We start from the raw sequence: 7,314 nt of genomic DNA on the forward strand, positions 1-7,314 counted from the left end.
GAGCCCTAAATCTTGATCAGGTAGACAAAGTATTCCGTACTGAAAGTCAGTATGTAATGATGGTCTAAAAATTGGCGTGAAACACGTCAGACAACATTCGACACAACGAAAGCTTCTGTTTGCAAATTAGATTATTGTAGCAACAGAAGAATTTGCGAAATGCTGCCTTTAGATGACACTGTAGAAACTCCTGTAACACAAACTTATTTTTTTCAGTAGCCTGCCTCGATTGATCATACGCAGAAAATGCTCTAGTGTATTGAATCAGTTGAAAGGCATATACACCACATATTGCTACACAAATATGGAAATTTGACGATGAAGCCGAGATCATCTCGTTTGTCATAAAGTTGTGTTGTTAGTTTGCCAAGTTCAAATGGATATATATCGAATCGATTTATGAATGAAAATGAGCATTGTTAATAGATAAAGCAATGTATCTAATTTCGATGCAAGAATTTATTTTTCTTCTCACGTGAAAGCTTTTGAATAAATCCTGCCTCATACGAATACAAAAGCAGGTAAGCTTATAACAGAGAACAATATGTGCCCATGAGAATTCCAAATAAATTCAGCATAGAGGCCTTTATCAAATGTATGAAATTCATATCCGCTATATGTTAGGAGTTCTAGTATCACTGATTTTATATAATGATATATATACAACTGGCTTTGTGATAATACATATATATATATATATATTTATCTCAGAACAGTGTATCAATGAGCAGAAACAAATATGAATAATATTGCTTTATTATGGCGTTCATGGGCACGGCTGTATTCACAACACAAAAGTGACGGACCGCCAGCATGATCAAGGGCAGGCCCCAACAAACAACAATTTAAGCATCATCAAAAATAAATTCAAAATCAACATACAACATATTCTCTTGCAAAGTCAGCATTCACAGTTCAAAAATATCAATATTCATAGATCAAAGTTCACAGGATATCAAAAAGTGCTTGACTCTGAGAGATGCAGAGGTCAAACATCTCATGACCTTGACCCTGAGAGGTGACAGTGCCGCTCGTAAGCGCTAAAACCTGGTACCAAACGTTGCACTGCACACAGCCGTACCGGAATGCAATGTATGCTAAAGTTGATGAACTAGGACACTTTCAACTCCGTTTGTATTGCCGGCATGGAAGACAAGGTTTTCCTGAAAGTAGAAATTAACAGACGAAGCCGAAAAAGCAAATAAAGTGGAGGGACGAGTGGGTTTTATATTGTATATTTAAATGCTAATGGCAAGACATTTCTTATTCAAAAACACAACCAACCGCATAACTGGACTGTTACGAGCAAAGAGAGAGGTAGTCCGAAATATTTGACGTTTTCCTGGCTTTTTTAAATTCTGATATTTACCGTGCCAGGAAAACGTCAGAACCGGCGCCATTACGTAAACTGGAAATTCGCCGCCTCCAGCTGGAGGCGGCATTCTCGGGCCGATTTTAAATACTTGCGAGCCGAATTTCGTGTTAAAATCATAATTAATCGATAAAACGATGCTTCTTGTACTTACTGATATAGATTTTATGGGTTCTTTAATCAAATAAACAGCCTCATGAAAACATTTTAACAAACTGTCGAGCTGTTTTGAGTCACGTGATTCGTTCGCTCAAATGACAGCGAAATTTTGGTTGACTACAATTGTGTGCTTCTATTATCGAATTTTGGAGTGATCGTTTCTTTTAATCGATATTAGTAAGTACAAGAAGCATCGTTTTATTGATTAATTATGAGTGTAACATTAAATTCGGCTTGCAAGTATTTAAAATCGGCCCGAGCATGCCGCCTCCAGCTGGAGGCGGCGAATTTCCAGTTTATGTAATGACGCCGGTTCTGACGTTTTCCTGGCACGGTAAATATCAAAATCATAAAAAAAGCCAGAAAAACGTCAGATATTTCGGACTAAGAGAGAGGCTGAGGGCCAGTAAAACGTGTAAAGTGAGGACAAATTTCAACCAATGGACAGACGTTGTGAGGACAAGAATTGCACTATGAGGACAAATAAATGTCCTCACAATTATGTCCTCATAAATGTGACCTACAGCATGTGAAAGATGTAGATACAAAATATTAGCTTAGTGAGGACAAGTGGTGTGAGGACATGTCCTTACTAATATCTCTCTCAAAAACCTTTTTTTTTTCATAATTCAAAAGAGAGTATTTGATAAACTTTTATAGATATCCCTATATCTATACCTAACATAGTACTTTTTTGCCTTTAGAATAATATATGTGTGTATTCTCTTCTACACATTGTGAGGACGTCCTCATTTAGTAGATTTGGTAGGCTAGGGGAAATGATGAGAATGGACTTCGGTGCATTAGACAAACGAGGAATAACTACGTATTGTACTGTCTTCGATAAAACCGTCTAATTCATTCACCTAATTTTTTAATGTTCAAATTATAATTCTACAGAACATGTATGAAATTATAAAACAACACTGTGAACATTTTTCAAGTCTTGACAACATGGTACTCAATTGCGAAAATACTTTGATTAAAGAAGCAATACAAAATGTATGAATCATGTGAAACCAATATGTTTATACATATGCACCCATTATAAACATGACATGTCGACTTAGTACCAATGCACCGTCCCGTGGTATGTTTTGCATTACAGTGGAGTATTAATCATATGTAGTTGTACTACCTTTTACTATTACAATAATTACATGTCTTATTATTACTTCTTGCATTAGGATACACGGTGGTACTTACATATATTACATGAAGTATATCATGATAAAAATGTCTCATGTTATGTACATTGTGTAAGCTCATGCTACTAGTATTACAGTGTGTTCTGTATGAAACCATGTTTGCACATTTGCACTCATTATAAACATGGCATGTTGACTTAGTACCAATGCATCGTCCCGTGGTATCTTTTGCATTATACACGGTGGTACTTGCAAACATGTATTACATTAAGTATTATCATGTTCAAAATGTCTAGTGTTATTAGTTAATAAATCTGTAACTATTGTTCCCAAAATCTCTTACGAGCCCTTTCCTTTATCACACCTGTGTAATTCTTGGGCGTGTTTTCTATTCTTTCAAGTTTTGGGAAGAAATCTTTCCCAAACGTCTTACAAAATATTGTATTATCATTATGAGCCGCTTCTACAACAGTTCGTGTGTGTGCGTGTGTGTAATGTCCTGTAACAATGTTTGCTCGTCCAGCTGATCATTATTCTGTGTTTTGAAATACCGTTCATGAAATCCAACTAACTGCTCGTTCAGCAGGGACGTAGGCAGGGTACTTTTGATGTGGACGCCTGAGTAGGTAGGGGGCAAATCCCTGGTGTGGGCCCAGAGGGCGAAGCCCCAGGAAGCTGGTAAATTTTAGACGATTTCGATGTGAATATTCGACCCTCCTGAACGCATTTTTCGTACACTTTATAAAACTATAGGAGTGGATATAAACTGAATTCGTTAATAACAATCCCGGAGAGGACAAATACAATTGTCATAAATATTGCCCTTCACTACCTTTTGATATTTCTAATCCCCCACTCTCTATCTCCCCCCCCCCTTTTTTGTTGCAAAAATGATGTGGACGTTTGTGCATACAAACGTACACCTGGCTACGCGCCTGTCTTGTCAAGACTGAACAACGAGTTGTTATTACTAGTTTTCCTCGTTTTAATAGAAGCTGTGTAGTATCCACAAGTCCACTATTAATCTTAGAAACACAGTGGTCATTTGTAAACATTCAATATCGTGTGCAACAAAACAGTTGCTCGATGCGGACAAATTAGATTTTGACACCTTTACCAGGCTGTCATCTAGTATGGGTTTAATCCGTGCAGGCAGTGCCGATATGGTGACTAATTATTGGCTGCTATAACGGGTCATGCTGACGTGTGAATTCTGGAATATTACGTAAGAAATATGTCGACATCATTTTGAAAGGGAATTCTTAAAATCTAGATATGAATTATTGAACTGTATTACCTGTAAGAATTCTGGTTCATCAGCTGAATGATGGGAATGGAATCGACTCTGTCAATTACATGTATACTTGTTGCATACGAATACAATTCGTTTCACCCATCAAGTACAAGGTTTGGCGATCTGAAAAACATTTGTTTTGTTTGACGTTAATCTTCAGTTTGGCAAATATTCCACTTTGGTCTCCAAGGGAACAGCTTCTGCCATAAGGATAGGGAGTTTAGTGTGCAGTAGACACGTGTTAATGATGAACACAAAATGGGACACCAATAGAGACAACAGTTTCAAAAAAGATCAAATTCCATTCTCTTTGTTTACGCAAATGTGTCGATAAGCAATGTTTTGTCCTCAAAGTATCGTGTTACTTCTTGAATAGTCCAATTCCATTTTAAAACAATCTAATTTCTTTTTACCAATTCAGATGTTCCTATCTGTTGAAACACTGACCACATGGCGCGGTTTACATCGATATTTAAGTTTTTAAAGATCTTGTGTTTATTCGTTTTAGAAAAAAAAATATGTCGTGAATTATTAATTCGTATTGATAGAGCCTTTTATTTTCTCATCGTAATTACATATAAAAGAAAATATTTGTATCCTTTGTTCTTTTTGTCACCATTTTTTCAAATGACAGAGCCGAAGAACAACGAGTGATGTTGCAGATCCTTCATCTTGATAAGCACCGTAAGAAATTGGAAATTAATTAATTATTTGTGTAATAAACACGTCAGTTTACTGAGTATCACTGAAACATGTACTAACTCTGGTGGGTTTCGGGTAGGTATTGGTCCATATGATTGATGGTAAATTACTTTGTATGAAGGGAACCCGAAAACAGATAACTCCTTGCAGAGACTGAATAGACACATTTCATATATTCTTACCACGAGTTCCAGATATGGTTTAATGGTATCTACTTTGGGATCCACGGTACTACTCTTTGACCTGTTAATTTTAACATACTAATGATGTTTTAGCTTAATGAATCGGCAGTTTAAGAAGGATATCTATTAAATAAAATATTTGTACTACGTGGGATAAATGAAAACGTTTTAACTTATATTTACATGGGTATACAGAATACTTGCGAGAACTCAGTCCTGTTTCATGTTTCTGGATGTTTATAGAATTCGACACATGCTTGAATCCAAAGGGATTTCAAACAAGGATTTTCAAGGATCTTGGAAACAAATGATTAACTCTCTCAATTACTATATTGGTTGTACATGTAGCTTTTTAAAGCACTCTGTATAATATGTATAAAAGCCACCGGTGGAAATATTGTTTTCATGTCAAATAAGGAAGTTTGTTTCAGAATGAGCCACGTTGACTGTGTTTATTCTTCGGGTATTACATTAGTATTTCGATCACTTTGGAGCTGATTAATGCAAACACAGCAGTGTTCTCTACTTCTAAATCTGTTATTAAAGTGACATTTCGTATTCTCATGACAATCATTTGGAAAATTGCATTGTCTCCGTGCTTTAAAATATATGACGAAATATGATATTCTACTCTTGGTTTATTCGATGTTTGTTTTCTTAATAGAAATTCCACTCTTCATTCTTACCCGTTTAATCTACATTCTCTCTTAAAGATAAACATTATGAACATTCATTAAGATATACGCTATAGAGAAATAGTAAAAATATTTTTAAAAATTAATTGTTTTACAAAGCAATGATAGCTGCATGTGTCTTGAGTGGTTTGAATGACGTAAACCAAACATACTGTTATAATATTATTATGCTACAGTGTCTGTCTGTGTTGCATTTGGAAACTTTTCCTGCCAGAAGTAAGTAATCCCTAGGTAAACTCAGTATAAATATCTGTTTGATTCATAGAACATGGAATTGGTTCCAGTATTTTTTTTTAAACTTTAATTTCTAATGCTTGTCATATCATAAACATAACGTCAAATATTATTTAACAATAACGTTATAACGTTTGTAAATCTTGGACTCTCAAGAGGTAAATTTCCACAACTTTTCACTCCATCTAACTGATAAATTACAGGTCTGCATGCTTACTATTGTATTTTGTTTCATGTTATTCATTTTGAGAGGTCATATTGTTTAATTTGATTTATAATTCAGTGTTTCGGATTTGCATTATATCAAATCGTAAGAATGCGTAGGCGACAAGTACCAAGATGCTAATACCTGTGAACACTGTGTCGCTTCGAACTAGAATGCCTTTGAACTTTCACCACCCAACAGACGGTAAAAAATACTGTCCTCAAAACCTCAAGGTTTTGATAAAACGCAGAGGCATTTTGCAAGATGCTTTCCCTTCTTATCAAATTTAGGGAGGTGTAGCTTGGAAAATGTGTCCATGCTCAGCACTTCTGAACTAAACAATTCATTGATTTTGAAGGTATCAAAATGACTAAAGTAGATTGGGGAAAAATTATTTTGCGAGGGGGAGAAAGAATATAAAATAGTGATAGCCAGTGGGTAAATGTTTTGAGTAAACTTTGCACAGTACCAGAAAAAAAAATAAAAAAAAAAATATCATAAAAGAATTGCAATTTTTTCTTCATTTTAATTTTTTAGCCTATTAATTTTTTCGAATTGGAAATGGGAAATAAAGGTCTAATCTCCTACCGTTCCCATCGCTTCACCTTTTATTCTTTACAAATAATTTCAATAACAGTCTTGGACATCAAATTCTCGCTAGAAAGACGGATATAGAATTTACATCATGCAAAGTAAAATTATGTATATAATGATACAGGTAAACTGTGTAACATTTTGTAATTATTATTGTTTTTATAAAGTGATATCGATCTGTATTTTTATATGAAATATGTCTTTTGCTTAATCATAGTTTGACACTATTTTATTTTATTTCTTTTCATTAGACGCTGTCAATTCATAATTATTGATGCACATTATCAAGTACGGCCCTATTTCATGAAAGAAATCGAATTCGTTACGCCGCGCAGAATTTTTAAAATATCTTTTCTTGGTATTAGCATATTTATCAAGTAAATTGATACACTTTTCATATACAATGTTTTTTTACATGAAAAGGTATGTTCATTCAATGACCACCATAGATCTACGGCGATATTTCCCCCTTCATTTTAAATCGCCATGTTGTTTTATGCTTTTGTCTCCATAAAAGAATCAATATACAATATATATTGTGACTACCTGAACGTGAACATGCTGCTCATTATATTGAAGAGGAAGTCCATCATTTGGCAGTCTTCTGATGACATCCAACGATCGTATTGACAAGCAGACGATAGGAACGTGCGCGCGACACGCCCTCCATTCAGCGAGCGGAACACCCTCTTCTTCACACTTGGCCAATAGAAATACATAGCTCTGAAA

General features: G+C 35.0%; 1 long non-coding RNA gene across 1 annotated transcript; it reads right to left on the reverse strand.

Annotated features, from left to right (window-relative positions):
- Nucleotides 1–740: 740 nt before the first annotated feature.
- Nucleotides 741–7,267, reverse strand: LOC125650371 (uncharacterized). The gene is made up of 3 exons (XR_007360981.1): nucleotides 7,132–7,267; nucleotides 3,977–4,096; nucleotides 741–1,163 (listed from the first exon to the last, which is right to left on the reverse strand). It is a non-coding gene; the product is annotated as an uncharacterized LOC125650371 (long non-coding RNA).
- Between the last annotated feature and the right edge of the window lie 47 nt (nucleotides 7,268–7,314).

The sequence above is a fragment of the Ostrea edulis genome, chromosome 5, assembly GCF_947568905.1.
Source record: "Ostrea edulis chromosome 5, xbOstEdul1.1, whole genome shotgun sequence".
In the NCBI taxonomy this organism is placed as follows: domain Eukaryota; kingdom Metazoa; phylum Mollusca; class Bivalvia; order Ostreida; family Ostreidae; genus Ostrea; species Ostrea edulis.